We start from the raw sequence: 20,603 nt of genomic DNA on the forward strand, positions 1-20,603 counted from the left end.
CAGAGAGAGAGAAAGAGAGAGAGACACAGATATGGCTACTGTCTCCAGGTGCTAAGGCCTGACTGTGTCTGATGTGAGTAGCAATCAAACAGGGTGGGTGGTGAGCGTAAGGAGGGGTAGATGACATTGGGTGGGGAGGGGGAGGGATAGCAGGATAGGGATGGGGAAAGTTGCTAGTGCTGCCTGTAGGAGAGTGCAGCAGGGACATTGAGACAGGATAGGGCTACTAGGTGCAGCATCAGGAGAGGCTGTGCTGCAGTTGGGTGTGTGTTAGGGGGGTGGGGGGGGGGCAGGTAGTAGAGAAGAGGAAATGACTTGTAGGTGTATTTGCACGTTAGAAGGCATGTGCGTACTGTAGAGGGGACAGAGAAGGGGATACACAGGTGGAAGGTAGGGACTAGTGAAGGTTGAGGCCAAGGCCACGGGGGCAGGGTTATGGTAATGGGGTATATGTTGTAGAGAGTTCCAACTGCACAGTTCCGAAAAGTAGGTGTTGTTGGGAAGAATCCAAATGACACAGACTGTGAAGCAGTCATTAAAGTGACGCACATGGTGTTGGATAGGATGCTCAGCAACTGGGTGGTCCAGCTGTCTCTTAGTCACAAGTTGGAGGTGGCCATTCATTTATTTATTTATCTTACAGCTCGAAACATGTATTTAACATGCATGGGCAATGTTATAATAACTACATTTAGATTATTGATACACAATATAAATAGATTACATGCTACTAAGTAAAATATCATTTAAGTATATTTAATATAGCATTCCTGAGGTCAAATCATGTCAGCACCATACTGTATGGGCACTTCAATACAAGCCATTTTTTTAACTCGTTTTTAAAAATTCTACCAGAAAGCTGTTTCAGGTTGTTTGGCAGAGAATTATAAAATATTGCTCCCTTAATGAATGGGGTATTTGTTGTTAGATTCAATCGTCTGCTCACCATATGAAAGTCTAATTTTTGTCTTGTATTGTAATCATGGATTTCCATATTCCTGTTTGTCACTTTTTTGTCTTTTTTCACTAATAATATTGATTGAAACATATATACTGCATAGATAGTCATAATATTAAACTTAATAAACAGGTTTCTTATTACTCTTTTCTGCAATACAAATACCCTTTTTATATTGTATTGGCTACACCCACCCCACAATACAATTCCATAAGATAGATGGGGATACACCAACCCAAAATACGCTATTTTTATTGCTTCAATATCTAAATATTGAACGAATCTCCTTAGTAAATACAGACTAGATGTTATTTTACCACAGACATGATCTATTTGCTGATTTCACGAAAGTCTGTCATCTATATATATCCCCAGAAATTTACATTCTGAACAGGTATTTTCCTGAATGTCCTCATTTAGAACAGTATTTTTATTTGAACTACTTGTCTTAAAATAAATTAAATTAGTTTTGTTAATATTGACCCTCAGGTTTTCTTTTTCAAAATGTGTTTGGGCTTTTTCAACAAAATTCTGTACCACTGAATTTAGATCATCATTACTACGTGCCCAGCAAACCCCAGAGGTGTCATCAGCATACATAGTAATACGATGACTGGTGTCTAATACTTTTGGGAAATCATTCACGTAGCAAATAAACAAGAAGGGGCCCAAGATAGAGCCTTGTGGCACACCAAAATTTATGTTCCTTATCTTTGAGCTTCTTTTTGCAATTACCTCTCCATTATCATACACAACTTCTGTGCATTGTTGTCTATCTTTAAGGTAAGATTCTATTAAAAGCAACAGTTTCCCACTGACACCATTATAAGCAAGTTTACTTAAAAGAGCGCCATGATGGACTCTGTCAAACGCTTTGGAAAGATCTAAAAACACTCCTGCCGTTTCGTAACCCTCATTTATTTTCTCCATCAGACAGTGTACAAACTGTACTGCTGCAGATATGGTGCTCTGACCACTTCTAAAGCCGTGTTGGAAATCTCCTATTAAGTTATTCATATTATAGTGCTCAATTAGGATTTCTAGCATTATTTTTTCAATTAATTTACCAAACACTGACGTTAAGGCAACTGGTCTGTAGTTCTGTGGTTGTTTTCTTTCCCCTTTTTTATATAAAGGTTTAACTAAAGCAAGTTTCAGTTTCTTCGGAAACACACCTTCTTCAAGTACACAATTTATTAGATGGACTAATGGTCTGGCTAACTCACCCTTGCATTTTTTCAGTAGAAAAGGAGAGAATTCATCCCATCCAGCTGATCTTTTATTTTTTAGGTTGTCAATTAGCTCTGTTACATCCTTGATGGTTACTGTAGGTAGCATACAAGAGTCCCGTTCCTTTTCCTTATCATATTTAAACTGCCTCTCCTGTTTCATGCAAGTATCATTTTCAGTAGCATCTATAACGTAATCATTAAATATATTGCTAACTATATAAGGATCAGAAAAATTATCATTATGTATACTTAACTCTATATTATTAATTTTAGTTTTTGAATCAGTGTTCCTCATATCGTTAACTACTGCCCAGCACGACTTTGAGACACAGTCAGAATTTCGGATCTGTTTACTAATATGTTCTACTTTCCTTCTCCTTACTTCCTTGCGATACTCATATTTATATTTTTTATAATCCTCTTTATATGAATCAAGACTGGTTTCTCTGTGTAGCTTATACATACACTCCATTCCTTCTTTGAGTCTTTTCGTTTTTTCATCAAGTTTTACACGTTTGACTACTGGAGGTTTATTTTTATTTACATTGATCTTCTTTGCCGGGATAGTAACATCAATATATCTAGTTAAAATTTTTACAAATACTTCCCATTTGCTGTCAACTCCCCTTTCTCTATAAACTGATTCCCAAGATTCTTGACCCAAAGTTTTCTTTAGCAAGGTGATATTGTATTCAGAAAATAATCTTCTATTCTCATATTTTTTGTTTTGTTTAAGTTTATTAAGACAACCAATCACTAATAATTGTCCTAGATGATCAGATATGTGCCCGTTTACAGTCTGTGCCGACACAACATTTTCATAATTGGTCATCACATGATCTATGGAACTGCTGCTCGACTCAGTTATTCTAGTGGGCACATGACCAAGTAGATCTTTAATATTATAGGATCTTATGCAGTCTTGTAAACCTTTGCATTCCTGGCTGTTGCTTAGTGTGTTTATATTAAAGTCTCCTAACATTATAATATTTACTGTATTGCCACCCTTGCTTAGCTTCCCCAATACACTATCCAGTGCTTCCAGGAAAACCTCGAGATTACCAGAAGGGGCTCGATATATACCTACCACAATAAGTGGGACGGATACAATCATTAACTTAATTATCACTGCTTCAAAGTCTTTCTCGATACAATAATCCTTAACCCATGATACTTTTTCTACAGACCTTATTAGGTTACATTTCCTTATGTAAGTAGCAACACCCCCTCCTTTATGTTCTGTTCTACAAAAAAACGATGTAAGATTATACTCCTGTAACTTATAATACTGAATATTATGGTTAGCTTTTTGATACTCTGTAACCACGATTACATGTGGAGCTAGATCTGTAACTAAGGCCTCAAATACATCGATTTTGTTACCCAAGCCCTCAACATAATAATGTAAAAATGATACATTAGTACAATCATGAGAGGATATATCCTTCTCAAGGTTAACATTATCACACAAATTGATAGTTTCTAAATTGGGAACACGGAGGGACTTTTTTATCCTAAAAAATCAACAGTCTTGACACTGCAGTGAGGAATTATTTCCGTTTGCTTGCTCTGCAGGCATATATAATTATCACTTCCGTCTTTCGTGTGTATGACATCTGAGGTACAAGGTATCAGATTTGAATTATCGCTTTTTGTTTCCTCAATAGCTCTGTTGATGTCAGTTGCTAGAGTATTCTTACCCAGACGATTAAGATGTAGTCCATGTACAGTGAAGCTGCTTCTTTGATAACTGTTAAGGTCCAGCAGTCTCACATTTTTTAACTTGGAGCAGAAATGTTTTAATTTTTTATTTGTAGATCGGATTTCTCGGTTCACACACGACCAGTTGGGCAGATCAAATCTCGCCAGAATATTTGATAAGATCACATTTGTATCGGACAACATCATTAACATAACAATCCACTTTTTAATAAATGAGCTGGCCTCATTGCAATAAACGTCGTTTGAACCTGCTATAATAACAACGACATCACTTTCTGTAAAATTGGTGCAGTCATTGTTTACAGAGCTTGTTACATCAACAAACTTCGCCCCAGGTTTAATAAAGGATGAAATGCGCACGTTTTCTGTGGTCGAGTTAGACATACAATCTGAAATATTGCGTGCATGACTATCTCTGTAAATTTTAACATTCTTTTTACACTGAAATTGAGCTTGTTTAACCTTAGGACTACTTTTTGTAGTTTTGGTGACACTACTTGCATTTGCAGTTGCACTTTCACATGTGGTTTTCAATTCTTGTTGCTGTTTTGTTTTATGTATTTCATTCACATCGCACTGTTTTTCAAGTATTAATCTAGAATTTTCTTCCTTTAAACATAGTATTTCAGTTTTTAATGCCTGAATGTCATTTTGAAGTAATTTTATAATTTCATTTTTGGAGTCCACTATAGTTGCAAGATCGGCCATTTCGTTACGTAAACAAGCGTGACACGTCCACGGAAAATCCTCACTGATGTATTTTAAGTTTATTTTCGCGCACTTTTCGTGTAACCAGTAGTTGCACTTGACACACCAAATACCTTTCATAACTCTGTTTTCACATTCTTTACACGACGAACTGCTTATTTTTTGCCTTTTGGACGAGAGCACAGCGCCATCTTGTGGAATTCATGTGGACAAACAGGTTGTTAGAAGTCATGCCCATGTAGAGTGTAATACAGCGATTGCAGCCAAGTTTGTACATGACACATGGCCACTTTAACAGGTAGCCCTGTTGCCCTGCCTTTGATGGGGTAGAAGATGCCAGTGACAGGACAGTGGAGTAGTTAGCTCTGGGAGCATGTAGCGGTCATATCTTACATTGTGGTCTACTGCAGGGATATGAGCCATATGGTAAGGGGTGGGGAGGACATGCCTCATTTCAGGGCAGGATGAGAGATACTCAAAACCCTAATGGAAAATGCGATTCAGTTGTTGCTGTCCTGGGTGTACAGAGTCACAAGAGGAGTGGTGCATTGTGGCTGGACTGTGGACTGTATCAGAGAGGGTACACAGGAACACTGTCAGTAGGCAATCTTTAAAGAATCAGCATCTTTGTTCTCCACCAGTGACATCAGATGGTGATACCAGGTGACAGATCATGATTAACCTCATGAGTAAAGAACTGATGATGCCACACTATTGGTTTTGGAGAGATGCCTAAATTTTTCTCCTACACTGAGGAGTCTCCCCATCACTGAATTTATTTATTCAGTGGAGCAAGTGGTGTCCAGCTTTCCTGAGAACTAAGCAAAACAAGTCAGGGGAAGAGGTTTTGGATACTTGGCTCAGGGTGGAGTAATATCTTCTTTGTTGAAAGGGCAGCAATTGGGTTCATTAGAGAAGATTTGGATTTATTAATCCTAAGAGTGGACAAAGGTAATGCCATGATTCTTTTTTCTCGGGTCAATTATGTGGGCACATTGGATTTTTTAAATTTTTTGTTAAGGAATAAGTGTTCCAAATATTGCACAACAACTGAACTAAACAAATAAAGTTTCGTTATACAATGATGTGCTTAATAAAGTTCATCCTGGTGCTGCTGTTCCGCCAGTAAATGTTTGCCAAATGCTCACAAAATAGGGTTCTTACTATGTCACATTGTGAGCAATGTGGGTGCACCCACTTACAGCTTGGCAAAGTATTTAGCATCTGTTCTTATCATCACACTGGAAAATGTGTATGTCATTTTTCCAGATTTGTGATTTTTTTGCCAGCAGTTGGAGTCTTTGTGTCTTGGTCCCTTGGATTTGCTTGTAAGCTTTGATGTAGTGTCTCTTTTTATCCAGATTTCTCTTGTAGAATCCTTGATATTAACGAGTGAAAAATTGGACATGGAAATGACATAGCTTTACTGTTATGTGCTGATGTCGACATATCTTTTATTCAGTGAAAAGACTGATGAAGTGACTGGGGCTCTGGTATCCCCCATAGTCACCAATTTATTTCGAGGACAGGGCACTGAGGATGGCATTTCGAAAACTTCCTGTTTTTGGAGGTACATCAGTGACATGTTTATGGTGTGGCCATATGGAATAGACACTCTGAACCATTCCTGGATCATTGTAATTGCTTTCAACCCAGCATCAAGTTCACGATGGAGATCAAAATGGATGGAAAGCGTGCATTTCTAGATGGACTGGTCTACAGCAAGAAAGAGGGGGCTCTGGGACACAGAGTTTTGGAAGACCGATTCACATGGACCAGTATCTGCGTGCAACAATTAGCTCTCCATCATATCAGTGCACCGACATTGGCAAAGAGAGCTTATGCCATCTCAGATGCAGAAAGCTTGATACAAGAGTTTTATCTTCATAAGTTCGTGTTCAAGCAGTAGGGCTAAACAGAAAACAGATCCATTGTGCCTTAGAGTTTAGGTCTGTCAGGAGCCATAAGAGGATGCATGTAGACCAGTGGCTTTTCTGCCATATGTTGGGGGCATATCTTTGACAGTAGGTTGAATTCTAGAAAGATATATTATAAAATTTGAATTTTGTCTGCTAGCCAGGATTAGAATGCTCCATGACTCGGCGAAAGGTGACCTAGGACTGAGGAAGCACATTATTTATAAACTCCATTCCCATTGTGGGAAATCATACATTGGCCATATTATTTGCACCATTCAACACTTTTGCACCATCGCCACAGATATTTGATGCAGCCTGAGAAATCTGTGGTGATGGAGTGCCGTCTTACCGAGGGACACAGACACAAACTGTTGTCCCTGTCTTTTAAAGGATGCTACCAAAATTATATTGACAGACAACTATATAAATAAAGGCAGGGGTTACCCTTTAAGTAAGATCTGGAACCCTGTTTTATCTGACATTTAAGAAACAACAGTCATTGACTCAGGCGGCAGAATATATTGACTGTGGTACGCAATAGTAATTTGTTTTTTACCAGCTTTCACCACTGTGACACTGTACCATCACTTGTGCTTGAGTACCGCAGTGACAATTTCTGGCACACACGCTGTTGGTCTTCCACGATATATAAAGGGGCCACCATTCAGTTCCAGTGAGATTAGCGTACTCCAGTCTCACCTAGATGGCTGCCAGATGGACTGTCGAAATGTTGTGTTTGAATGATTACATTATCTGACTGCAGACCTGAGAAAAATATCATCAGTTAATACCCTGGGAAAATCTATGTAGTCACATCTAGGTGTAATGTTGCAAAACAATATGATATGATATAGCACATAAGGTTTGTAGTAGGGAGTGAAAATGGTAGACTTCAGTTTACTGGGAGAATTTTAGAAAAGTGTAGCTTATCTACAAAGCATACTGCATATAGAACACTACTGCGACCCATTCCGGAGTGTTTAGGGTCCCTACCAGGTCGGATTAACCCGGCATGAGTGAGGTCGGGTGTGTCATACCCGAGGTGTTTTGAAGTGCTGCCACACAAATCTTGCTGTCATGGTTGCTGGAGGTAAGAGAGAGAGGGTCAAGACGCAGTGTTGAGTTTATCATTGCCCCAGCATCAGAGGGAGATACAAGTGTGCAAAAGTGGCCAGGGTACATCACACCCGACCTCATAGTCGGTGTTACATTTCTGAGCTGTCAGCAAGTTTATGAGGTATGTAGTTATTTATAGTATCCCTTGATTTATTTTTAGATTTTATATTTCTCAAGATGTCTTATGAAGAAAATGAATGTCAACTACAAGAACTACTAGAAAAAGTTTTAGAAAACTGTTCAAATGCTAGTTCCTGTGGCTCCGAGAGTGCAGAATAGAGTGAAAAAGTTTCTCAAAGAAGTGAAGAAAGTGATTCAGAGCAAGAGGGTATTTTGGATGATTCGGAAGAGCCGAAATCTGTTTTAGCGGCTCCTAGTCAGTCACCTGAGGTACATGGGATTTTTTATACATTCACAGGTGGTACAAAATGGTTGAAGGAGTGTCCTAGGCAAAGTGTTCGTATTCGTTAGGAAATATTATTACCAATCCTCCAGGCATGAAAGGTGCTGCAAAACACACCAAAACAGAGACTGAATGTTGGAGTCTTTTTATAACAAACAGTATGTTGAACACTATAAGTACACACACAAATAATCAAATAAGGAATATCAAGGGAAAATATCCAGAAAATAAAGAGCAGTACCACATGAATGATGGAACTTTGGAGGATTTGAAGGCATTTATGGGACTTTTAAATATAACGGGCGTAATCTACTCAAACAGACAAAACTTGAACGATTTGTGGCACAAATGGTACTGGAGTTGCAATCTTTCGAACCACAATGTCACTGCAGAGATTTTACTTTCTCCAAACATGTTTGAGACTCGATGATAAGAACACCCTGGACGAAAGGGAAAAGACTGACATAAAAGATATTTTTGATAATTTTGTTGAAAATATTCAACAACACTATATATCGTTTGAGAAACTTACTATTGATTAGATGCTGTTATCTTTCCGAGGAAGGTGTCCTTTTTGTGTATACATGCCAAACAAACCAGCCAAATACTGCATAAAAATATAAGCTCTTGTAGATGTGAAGACATTCTATATCCTCAGACTGGAAGTATACTTGAGAAAACAAACACCAGGATCTTACCGGCTTAGTAATAAAGCATATGATATTGTAAACTTGAGTGGAGCCAGTAATGAAAACAAATAGAAATTTGACATTAGACAATTGGTTTACTAGTTACCCCCTTCTGATCCATCTCTTGAAAGAACATTCATTGACTTCTGTTGGCACAGTCTGTAAAAACAAGGCAAGTGCACCTGAGATTTTCAAAAAGTGAACAGAAGTTGGGTTCCCGAGTGACGTTACATTGGCATCCCATGTACTTAAAAGAATAAAGTTGTGCTGGTCATGTCAACTTTACACCACGATAAAAACATAGACCAATCAACAGATGATAAAAGAAAACTGGAAATGATTACTTATTACACTGAAACTAAAGCTGGTGTCAATGTGTCAGATGAACTGAGTGCCACTTATGAGGTTGCCTGCAACAACAAATGTTGGCCTATGATAATTTTTTGTGGTATACTCAATATGGCTGCCATAAATGCCGTCACAGTCTACAGAGAAAATGAAAAAGGTGTCAAAACACGCATGAAGTGCTGAGCTTTCATTCATAATTTAGATCTGAATCTGATAAATGACAGTCTTCGCACTAGACAAGAAGGTGTATGTCTTCCAAGGGAAATTCGAAGTAGGATTGCTGATCAACTGGAAGAAACTTCATTGCCAGTTCCAAAAGAAATGTCTGGTAGATAGGTCAAGTGTGGTGACTGTAATGAAAAAAAAAAAGAAAAGAAAAAGACAGGAAAACGAAATATTGTTGTTTGAAGTGCGGTAAGCTAATACGCATGGAGCATGTGATTTTTATGTGCGAAGGTAATATCATTATGGTAATTAATCAAAGAAATGTAATTTTGTTTGAATTTTGTATTGCATCCAAAAAAAGGTTTTATATCTTAAACATAGTATTTTATGTACTCATCTTGTTTAATAGGCACCATTATTAATGTCCCAAGTAAAAAAATACTTAAAATATGATTATAGTATCAGAAATTCATTATCAGGGACTCAGGTGTCTCATACCCACTTTATAGCTGGTATAACAATTTCTCACCTCATTCATGCCGGCTTAAAGAAAGACATTGAAGCAATTCAGAGGCATACTGTTAGATTTGTTACCAATAGGTCTGATGAGAATGGAAGTATTATGGAGTTGCTTTGTGAACTCAAATGCAAGTCCCTGGTGGTAAAACAGTGATATTTTTGCAAAACACTGTTGATAAAATTTAGCTATCCGGCACTTGCAGCTGGCTGCAAAATGATTCTCCAGAACTTACTGCGAAAATGAGACGAGAAATAGGGCCTGTTCAGAAGTGTAAAGACAACCATTTTTCTTTTGCTTCATTTGCGAGTGGGAGAGGAACAGGAATGGAAATGACTGGTACTAGTACTAGCTACCTTCCACCATGCGCCATATAGTGTTTCACAGAGGATGTATGTAGGTGTAGGTACTGCAAAGATGATTTTAAAGGGGTCTGAAAGACTTGCAGGAAGTGACACCAGATGTTGCTATCTGGTTGCCAAATTTAAACATTATCTTGTAAATATATTGTATATGTATGTGTATAATCTATAATGCCATACAGTATTATTGTTATTATTATCATTATTATACTGTATTATCATTATCTGTGATTTACTTCAATGTAGTAGAATGCTTTCTGAGAGCATATTCCGCAGTCCATCATTTTTAGGATGGTGCTTATGTATGGCCTTTTCAGCTGTGTATTTGATTTTTCACCTACATAATGTCATTTTAGTTTCCCTTATGATTACCTACTTTGCAGAAATAGGTGAACACGATACTGAATGTTACAGAACTGAATTTATTGAAGTGTAGACCATCGTTTCATAAGCAGTTTGTCATTTAGAATTTGGTTTGTATCTATGAGAACTGCTCCAAGCATATTGCACTGTTTTTTGATGACACAGTTTATATTGCAGATATATTTCCACTTACTGTCCTTTTTATGGTGCCATTGGTGCACCAACCCTTTCCTTAGAAAGAGAGAGAGAGAGAGAGAGAGAGAGAGTGTGTGTGTGTGTGTGTGTGTGTGTGTGTGTGGAGGGGGGGCAAGGTAACCTATTCTCATTGCAGGGAGGGAGGGGGGGGGGAGGTGGCAAACAAACCTATTCACTGATTGTTGGGGAAGAAGAGACAAGCAATCTTACTCACTGATTACATCTAGTGTGAATTAAACAGACATCCTTCAGTAAAACTGAGAATTAAATATGTATATCGATAGATATGTAGAAAGGGATTAGGCAGTCGATGTTTTGTTGTTGCAGAAAGAGAAAAAAATCATTAATATTAAGTCATAAATATGAGCCCAGTTGTACAAGTCCTGCTTCTTGAAATTCCAATGGCCTTGTTTGCAATGGTAACACTGATTCCCATCAGATTACCTGAGTTATGCATTGTCAGTCTCGGCTAGCACTTGGATGGCCACTGTTCGGGTCTGCCGAGTGCTGTAGGCAAACAGGCTGCTCTCAGCCTGTGTGAGGCCAATTGAGGTGCTATCTTATTGAGAAGTAGTAGCTCCAGTCATGAAAACTGACAAAGGCCAGCAGAGTGGTTTGCTGACGACATGCCCCTCCATATCTGCATCTGGTGATGCCTAAGGACTGAGGATGATATGGCGGCTGGTCGGTACTGTTGGGCCTTCAAGGCTTATTCGGAAAGAGTAGTTTTTGTTTTTGGGAACAATTTCATTCCTTTAACTTTGAGAATGGCATCAACTAGCTGGAAACACTGTAGTTCTACCTTTCTCTGAGACAACTTATGGACCATAGTTCAGATTTACTGTAGACCACAGTAACAATCAGCCATCAATAAACCTCTTTATCATTATTATTATTAATAATAATAATAATAAGTATTTACTTATCTTTTATTTAATTCTACCTCAAAACACTTTAATTTTGTCCAAATAAGTTTTTTCCATCTTGTATGACCATTTGACTCCATTTGTTTTTCTGACTGTTTTATCTACCTGAAGATCTTTGAATTTCTTGACTACTAGTCTAAATTTGTCTCTGTTGAATGTGTCCCGTTTTGTCTTGCATCCTTACCCATTGTTAATCTGTCATCGTTCATTCTCTCTAGAAGTCCATAGAATGTAACACGTCTTTTCCTGGTCTTTTTTATTATTTTAGTGCAGAATGAGTACATTTCCTTACTTCATTTCAAAACCCAATTGACATGTTTATTCTTGACTGGAAATAATATTTTTCGCAAGTTCTTCATTCTCTCTTTTTCTGACATTTCTATTGCCATTTTGCATTCATATTTCCAAACATATCTCTCTTTTCCACAGTTTGGGAAACTTATTGTTTCATGACAACCACAAGATAAATTTCCCCAGCACTGTCTTGATGAACAAGGAGGAGGACTGGCTAGTTGAGTATCAGCTGTGTCATTGTTAATCTGAAGCAAGTTTTAAGTCATCACAAGGTGCTGAATGACCTCTCAGAGGATGCCGACAGTAGCGGAACTGTCATAATGAGGATCATCAGGCAAATAACTTTGTGAAACAGTTCTTTAACTCTACCATGATCAGCAATAAGTTGTCTTCCAATAGAGGATACATTACATGGTTGTACACTAGCTCTAACGATATACAGCATTTTGAGCTCTATGTGGAGCCTCTGTAGGTTAAAGTCTGTTGTGTGTGTGTGTGTATTGTCTGTGTAGTGCAGTTAACTCTTCCAAACATAGTGTAGCTGGAGGATTTGTTTAAGAGAGTGTAACAAGTTATTCTTTGAGATGGGATAGTAACTTTAGATCCCCTTTGCTGTACCATCAATCAATCTCATTCAGAAAGAGGCCAAGAATTTCAAACACACTATTCTTAAATCTTCATTCGTGAGACAGTTCTCAAGGAACAGACAATGTTTCATTCTTCTTGGTATTTTTCTTGTTCATGAGAAATTTTTAGATCTTCCAGATTTAAGTTCTTGGAATAATATTTTGCTTTCTCTAAGAGTGTCTCAAATGCTTCTTCAATTTTAAGAATAGGAACTTCTGGACCAGTTTTGGCAAATTAATTTGCCATCCTCGGAAGATCATGTGATTAAGCTTACATTGGAAAGCAACTATCAAGCAGCCACTGGATGAGTCCCACAAAAATATGGGTACAAAATAAGAATTTAGTTATTACGAGGGATGGATCACGATTAACAGCAGAGTAATAAAAATAAGAGTACACTAATAAACAGATGATAAATGTTCCTTCTTTAAAATTTTACATCATACTGTCAAGCAATTAGAAAGTAACATAAAAAATGTGGAGATATTAAAAAACCACGATCCATATGATTATCGCCAAAAGACTGTGAGCCAAGTGCGGCTCGTGTTGATGCCGTTCAGAGCTTGGCATCTTGTAATAGCAATAGTGGCGTCTTGTTTTCTTAGTGCGTTCACTGGCACCACTACATTTGCTCGTCTTGTCTGTCCATTAGTGGCAGTGCCAGTGCTTATCGATAGCACGAACTGTGGTACCATCTTTGGAGCGGCCTCTAGTATTTCCAGGTCATCGTGTGTCGAGCGAGGGGAGTTGAGATGGAGCAGCAGTGAAGTCCGGACAGCCAGTACTCACCCGACCGCTGGTGACACACATGTACTGTCTGGTGGAAGGATGTGGGCGCGAGAGTGCACGACCACATCAAGGACCAGATTCAGCGAGTTTTAGTTGAATGGACCGTGATATTCGAGTAGTGCAATTTTCACTGTGTGTGTGTGTGTGTGTGTGTTCGCCCGTCGAAGTGCCCCCATGGCAATAAGTTGTCAGTCGACAATTTATACTGGGATCTTTCCCATGCCTGACTTGAGTGGGGATGACCGTTGGTTGGTCATTAGATCGGTCATCGCAGCAGACGATGTGCATTTGGTCTTCCGACCGCTTCTGGCTTCTCTGTGTTTGTGCCGACTTATAATTTGCCCATGTTCTTTCACAGTAACTGGTTTTGGTATTGTGAGTTGTTGTTGGAATTGTTTTCCCAGATCCGTGTGTATCTTATTGTTTTGAATGAGCAGTTATTTTAATGCTGTCTGCGTACTGGATTTGGTGAGGGTTGTGAATGGAAATCAGTTCAGTTGGGGTGCAGCAGCAAGTAGGTCCGTGCAGTGCGATGGCAAGCCAGGGCCGCTGGCGGCGTGATCCTGCTGCCAGATCGAGGAGGGTTAGCTGCGAGAGTGTCAACTTCATTGCACACTGAATCCTGGACATTTAAGTTGAGCGAAGTGTTAACTGCTAATGCAACCTCGACTATTTTGAGTCCTCGCCATTGTCGGTGGGTTGTTGCTCCCAAGGCCGCTAAACCTGGCGGCAATGAGTGAAGTGTTCTGAGGCTGTGAAATATTGCAGCCATCTTTCTCTGTTCGTTATTCGTCATTGAATGTAGTATTATTCTTATTAGTGAAATGCAACCAGCAGTATTTTCTGCCTTCTGGCTGCTAACTCCCCAGTTACCTACCCTGGAGGTTAGTGTACTTTTCCAGCAGTGTACCTTTCCTCATCATGTTGATGCTGTCCGACACGGCATGTAGTTCGACAGCCTCTTGTATTATACTGCACATATGCCAAGGTCTACCTTGGTCCTAGTGTTTCCTTCAGCCTTGGCTGTTTTCTGAAGATCTAGTACTGCCTGTCTCTGCTCCCTTGCCTTAAAAATATTCCATTGTTGTACTGGTGATCGGACGTTAGGCAGATTGGTTAGTCGGTCAGGCAGCACTTGCTGCCTCTGGTTTGAATTGCCATCCTGTTACGGGAGTACAACTCTTGGCTGCCTGTCTCACCTTACCTTATGTTTGAGTTACCTTCCCAGGCCAACCCGTGGACACTTGCTGAGAACCGCTTGTCCTGATTCCTTACATTGTGATGTTTGTTTTAAGGATATTTGTAATTTTCTAATTATTGTTGGTGTGGCCTTCAGCGGAGCAATAATTTCACTTTGTTCGTGATAAGGCCTTCAGCCGTGTTACAGTAAGGTTTTTTTTTGTTTTTTTTTTTTTTGAGCAAACTTGTTTTAAAAGCAAGGGATTTATTTTAAAAGTGCTATGTTTTTTTAAGAGATTGTTTTAAAATTTTAATTTCTGTAAATAAAGTGTACCTATTTGTTGTGCAACCGAGAGGAATTGATTAGGGTGCCGTCCACAATCATAACCTTATCCTGAGAAACCAGCTCTCAGACTGATAGTTTAACTCTTAGATTTCACTCATATAAGAAGCAACGAGCGCTGGTGCACCTAAAAGCTTATGAAGACTAGGCACAATGATGGCGCTTGTGTCTATACCATTAATAAAACGAAACTGAACATCAATCTTAAAGAAATGAAACACCATTAAGACCTTATGTCATGCTAATCAAGTGAATAATTTTTTTAGACAAAAGTGACAGCTTGTAAAAAGGGCTGAAGAATGGCTACAATGATCAGGTTTATTTAATAATCATCTAATGGTGCCACCATGGGCCAATGGAGAAGAGGCTTACATTGAACTTTCCATATCTTGACGTAGAGGCCAGCCGCTGGATATGAGTCTTCAGCAACGCAAGTAAGTGGGCCCGCCATGGCTGAGACATCTGACTCAATGTCGAGCGTGAAGTGCCAGTGCTTATTTACAAGTTGTCTTTCTGTTTAGGACCTCTGCCTACAGCTCTTATAAATACTAGCTACAATACAGCACATCTGTGTTAGCGACTCAAAACCTTAGCCAGATAACGGCATAACGTAGGAAAAAGATCATTATACAAATAGAAGGCCCGCGATTCTGATTAGCCATCACATTTTAAAAATATATAAAAAATAAATTACATTAACAAGTACTAAGACATCTTGACTAGATAACAAAGTTGAGGAAAAAATGAGCAAACAATGGATGCCTCTATGTCAAGGTACTGGGAAGTTCAATGTAGCACTGCTTCTCCATTGGCTAGCAGCACCAACATCAGCTTATTATTAAATAAACCTGATCATTGTACTCATCCTTCAACCTCTTTTACAAGCTATGTCATTTTTGTGTAAAAAATTTATACGCTTGATTAGCGTGTTGCATAAGGTCTCAATGGTGTTTCATTTCTTTAAGATTGATGTTCAATTTTGTTTGTCATAAGTTACATACATGAGTGCCCTCATTGTGCCTAGTCTCCATAAGCTTTTAAGCACACTACACTCATTGCTACTTATGTAAGTGAAATCTTTTAGTCAAACTATCAGTCCGTTGGTGCTAAACATCATGTGCTTGTGGTTTTTTTTATATCTTTGCATTTTTATATTACGTTTTAAGTGCTTGACAGTACTATCTACAATTTTATTGAAGGTTTATTACTGTACACTTATTTTTATTAATCTGATGTTAATTGTGATCCAGCCCTGGTAAACTCTAATTTCTTATTGTATTCCCACTTTTTGTAGGACTCTGCCATCCAGAGTTTGCTTGATGACTGCTTTGTGATGTATTGTATGATCTTCTGAGGACAGCAAATTCATTTCCCAGAACTAATAAAGAAGTGATTTAATAAAAATTTGTGCAGCTGATGACTGATTATTTCCATTCTTAAAACATGCTTCACATCTGCGGATTGACAGCCACTTTGATGAAATAATAATTATATTTTTATATATATATATATATATATATATATATATATATATATATATATATATATATATATATATATATATTATGTAAAAAAAAGATGGATTTAAATATTTTTGTTATTTACTCTTTCAATACGAACTTTGTTGTAGAACCCCTTATTTACGTGTGGTAATAAAAATTCATTTAGACAGAATTAAGCACTTAAAATTACGTGAACCTTAGCAACCCTCTCAAGCTGATAAATTCATACTAACTGATTAATAACATTTATTTGAAAATTGTATAAATTAAATTTTTTATGTATTTCGGCCTTGGCACACATTTTATAAATGCAGTGGTTTTTTAAACATTTACTGAATTCTTTCCCGGCGTTAGCTATGGAACTGTCTCTGTTAGCATAAAATGGTTAAATATTGCCAAGCCGACCTGAACGTTTAATTATCATTGACAAAACACACTTCACTATACATTTAAGTTATTTGCTTTAGAAATTGAAAGAACCAACAGATTAACAACTCGAACGTTAATTATACGCCTATGAATGCACAAATGTAAAACCAGTAATAAATTCCGTCAGCCTCAGGATCGCTGTGAAAGAAAAATATTTCGTAATTCACTGCTAATTTTATCTGCTCCCGATTTACGGGTTTGGTTAATTTTTTTAGCGGAACAATTTTTTAAATGTGCCGCCGCTGCAAATCGTTGAATCGCGGCGCAGCCCAGCAACACCAACGATAATCGCTAAAAATGCTGAAAATGCTTTAAAGAAATATTATAGATGACATGGGCAAGCTAATTTACATTAGTAATACACAATTTTGATAAATTATAATGTATTTAGACCACACCAATAATTAAACTTACATTACTTTGTAATTTCTCCTCTAATGGCGGCTAAAGATAGATACAGATTACAGACAAAAGAAGTCTACTCATTCGTAAAATTCACAGGTTCCTCTCTCTCTCTCAGCTCTCGAGGAAGACGACAAAGAATGCACACCATGTATTCCTATTTATACTCTTGCTGATTGTGAATGTCTCTTTGTAATCTTACAACACTATTTTCCTCTGTGGCTGCATTTTACATGTTTTTATCGCAGATATTAACATATTTCGTAATTACATTATGAGTATAGAGATATTACAATCATAAATACATCAAGAATATTATTACAGAAAATATTACAATAATAACGAATGTCCCTTATACAAAATTAAATAATATTTTTTTTGTTAAACAATTACAGTACATACGAATTGCTTCATAGTGGCGTACATAGTACAATTAAATGTCATTTCATTTTATTAATGTGTGTGTGCTGCCAGGGAACGTTACATTGCCCCCTGGCAGCATTTGGCAAAAAGTTTCTATACTTTGACACAATGGTGCCAGTAACGCTATTTACAATTTTTTTTTTTTATTTTACGGAATGGCTCTTTTAATTAGTCCCAGGGTTATATATGTTCATGGCTCCCCCATTTGGGCGAAGGCAGACAGGAAACCTGGGCAAAACTGTGCCAGAGCCCAGCCATCCCAGTTGGTTCATGATTAATCTTATCTCCTTAACAGTCATTCTTTTGAATGGATTTAGCAGTTTCTCATCAACGGTTACATAATATCACAGTCACATACAGTTCATCGAAAGTTTGTTGTGTGTGTTTAACAACTCGTAATTATCATTTTTGCGATATACTGCAAGGTCACTTGTCCTAGGATATATCACTTAGTTTTTTTAAATCATTTAGTACAACGTCACTTTTCATAATGTTCTCACTACCTACGTGTTACAAATCCATCTCCTACACTTGTTAGTGTTCATTTTCTCTCGTCAATTTACGGGTATACATAATAAGTGTTCAATGTTTGTCAAAAATCGAGTTCATTGACATGTTATGCAGTTTGTGTAAATATTTTGGAATATGTCAATAATGCTGTAGTTGGCGAGCGGTGCGGTGTGATTGTTGAGCGGCGCGTTGGCTCCGTGTAGGTCACCGCCCCCGGTGTTGACAGCTACGGCGCGGAGAGGCGTGTGGCTATCTGGTCTGCTACGGGCTGCTGCGGCCGCTGCATGGCTGAAGTAGCCGGATGCGCGTTGTATATCAGCTCGCCCGTGTGACATCTTCTCTCGCCAATTCCGCTGCTGGACTCGCTGCGACGCACATCGTCTCCGCGCACGCAACGCCATGACTGGGAAGCAGATTGCCGCCGCATTAGAAGACATGATCAAGGTGTTGGGTTTCACCGGCGGCTGCCAACGGCAGTCAAGGCGCAAAAGATCGCAGCGGAACGAGACGATGCTCCAGTGCTACAACTGTCAGCAGCTGGGGCACACCGCGCGCGGGTGTAAGAACGCCGTCGTGTGCTTAAAGTGCGCGGCGGCCCACGACACCCGCAGCTGCACGAAACCTCGTGGGGTGGCTTGCAGCTGCGCGAACTGCGGCGGGCCACACGCCTCCGCGAGTCACGCCGTCCACTCGCCGCACCACGCCCTGCGGTGACGCCAAGCGCCTCAACGGCCGCCCCGCCCCCCCGCTCCGGCGTGGGGTGCGATCCGCGCCGACGCGAGGCTGCCACCGACGAAGCTCTGGCCGGCTTCCAAGCCGCCTTTGCGGCCGAAAGGGCCGCACTGAAGGAGGAGCTCGCAGCGGTCCATCGCCAGCTCCAACAGCTGCGCGAGGAGCTGCGGGCTATCAAGAAGAAGCCGCCAGTTCCCGCCGCCGCCCCCGCCGTGAGTCGTCCGATGGGGGTCAACGCGGCCACGCAAACCACCGCTCCCCCTCCTGCAGCAATGCTGGAGGTCGCGCCCATGGAAACAGAGGAAGTGCCGCCTGGGCTGCCCCACCCCAAGGGGGCAGCCACAAGCAAGGGTGCAACCGCGCCTCCTGACTGCTCGCAAGCCGAGCAACCAAAGAAGAAGAGGAAGGTGCGGCTTCCATTCCCAAGAGTCGACGATGTGCAGGAAATCCTCAAGTACACTGCCTCGTCACTGAAGAGCGGGTCGTACCCCAAATCACACCTCCCATACCCCTACTCCCCACCCGGCCAGCCTAAGCCTCCCCTCCCCCATCAACCGCTTGACCTACAGTCATATAGATGGCGTACCATACTAGCGGAAGCAGCCACGGACGAAGAGTTAGCCATCATCAACTCATACCCAATATTCACGCCGTCCCAATGGGACAACCTGGTTGACGTCATAGAATCGTGGGTGTGGGAGGAGGCCCGGTCGGGTAGGAGACGGATAAAGCTTCCTGGTGACATATTTGTCAGGAAAACAATGAAATCACAGCTCCAAGCCCAGAAGTGATCACACTCTAGGCAACCACTAGGCGTAGCGGAGACCCACTATAACCACCGGCCAGTCATTTAGGCCGTTCGTCTTCCATTCCTCTAACTGTCCCTCTCTCTATTCTTTCATCTTTTTCATTTAAAAAAAAAAAAAAAAAAGCAAGCACAAAGGCAAAAGTCAAGCAGAACCATAAGTCAAGTAATTCCCTACCGAAAACGTCATGCCAGAAGGAGAAGCGCCTCGTGCGCTAGGACTTCTCTTACAGTCGAGGATACTCCCTCATTCAAATGTGCAGGTAGACATCTTCTTGCAGTGCTCCAGCAAACATGCATCAAGTTCACAAACAGTGTACTATCCTTATTTTTCCTGCTGTGGGAAAGAACGCACACAGTTATTGGCAGTTATTATTCAGTAGGCCTTCACTAGTCTGGTTTGCACAATGTTTCGTTGTCACAGTAACGCGTTTTATGGGCACACAATATTTTTTCACCATGTCATGACTTGTCATTAGTCACACGCAAGTTTTCACCTTAGAACAAAATGTATCTCTGTAGTCAATGCGCTTTCCTGGCGTCCCTTGACACACAAAGAGTTTTTTTTACCCGCACAGTACAAGTTATAGTTTGACACTAGCTTGGTCCACCGTCTGTTATCGGCTCACTGTTCATGTCATGTTAGTTCCTTGTCCACTTGCACACACGGCGATCATACAGTTTCTTATTGCTTGTTCAAAACAACCTCGTGACGTATTGCTGCAGTTTTAACAGTCACTGTCTGTCTCTGTCACACAATACTGCACTTTTGTTTAAGTTTTTTTTTAGTTAGTTACAATGTCCGTTGTGCAATGTTTTGTAACAGCACATTTGTAACTTCTTTGCTCGCTCTTTACCAAGGTGTATGATAATTGCGTACATTGTAACAAATATTAAAATTTCGTGTTAGTTTGCCAAAAAATCATCTATATTTATGTTCGAGTA

At 39.7% G+C, this 20,603-nt stretch overlaps 1 long non-coding RNA gene across 1 annotated transcript in view; it reads right to left on the reverse strand.

Moving 5' to 3' along the window:
- Nucleotides 1-17,299, reverse strand: part of LOC126175763 (uncharacterized) — a 37,243-nt gene extending 19,944 nt beyond the window's left edge. The window contains exon 1 of the long non-coding RNA XR_007535612.1: nt 17,201-17,299. This is a non-coding gene — a long non-coding RNA (uncharacterized LOC126175763). The remainder of the gene's footprint in view (nt 1-17,200) is intronic.
- Nucleotides 17,300-20,603: the final 3,304 nt, after the last annotated feature.

Source organism: Schistocerca cancellata, chromosome 3 (genome assembly GCF_023864275.1).
Source record: "Schistocerca cancellata isolate TAMUIC-IGC-003103 chromosome 3, iqSchCanc2.1, whole genome shotgun sequence".
Taxonomy (NCBI): Eukaryota; Metazoa; Arthropoda; class Insecta; order Orthoptera; family Acrididae; genus Schistocerca; species Schistocerca cancellata.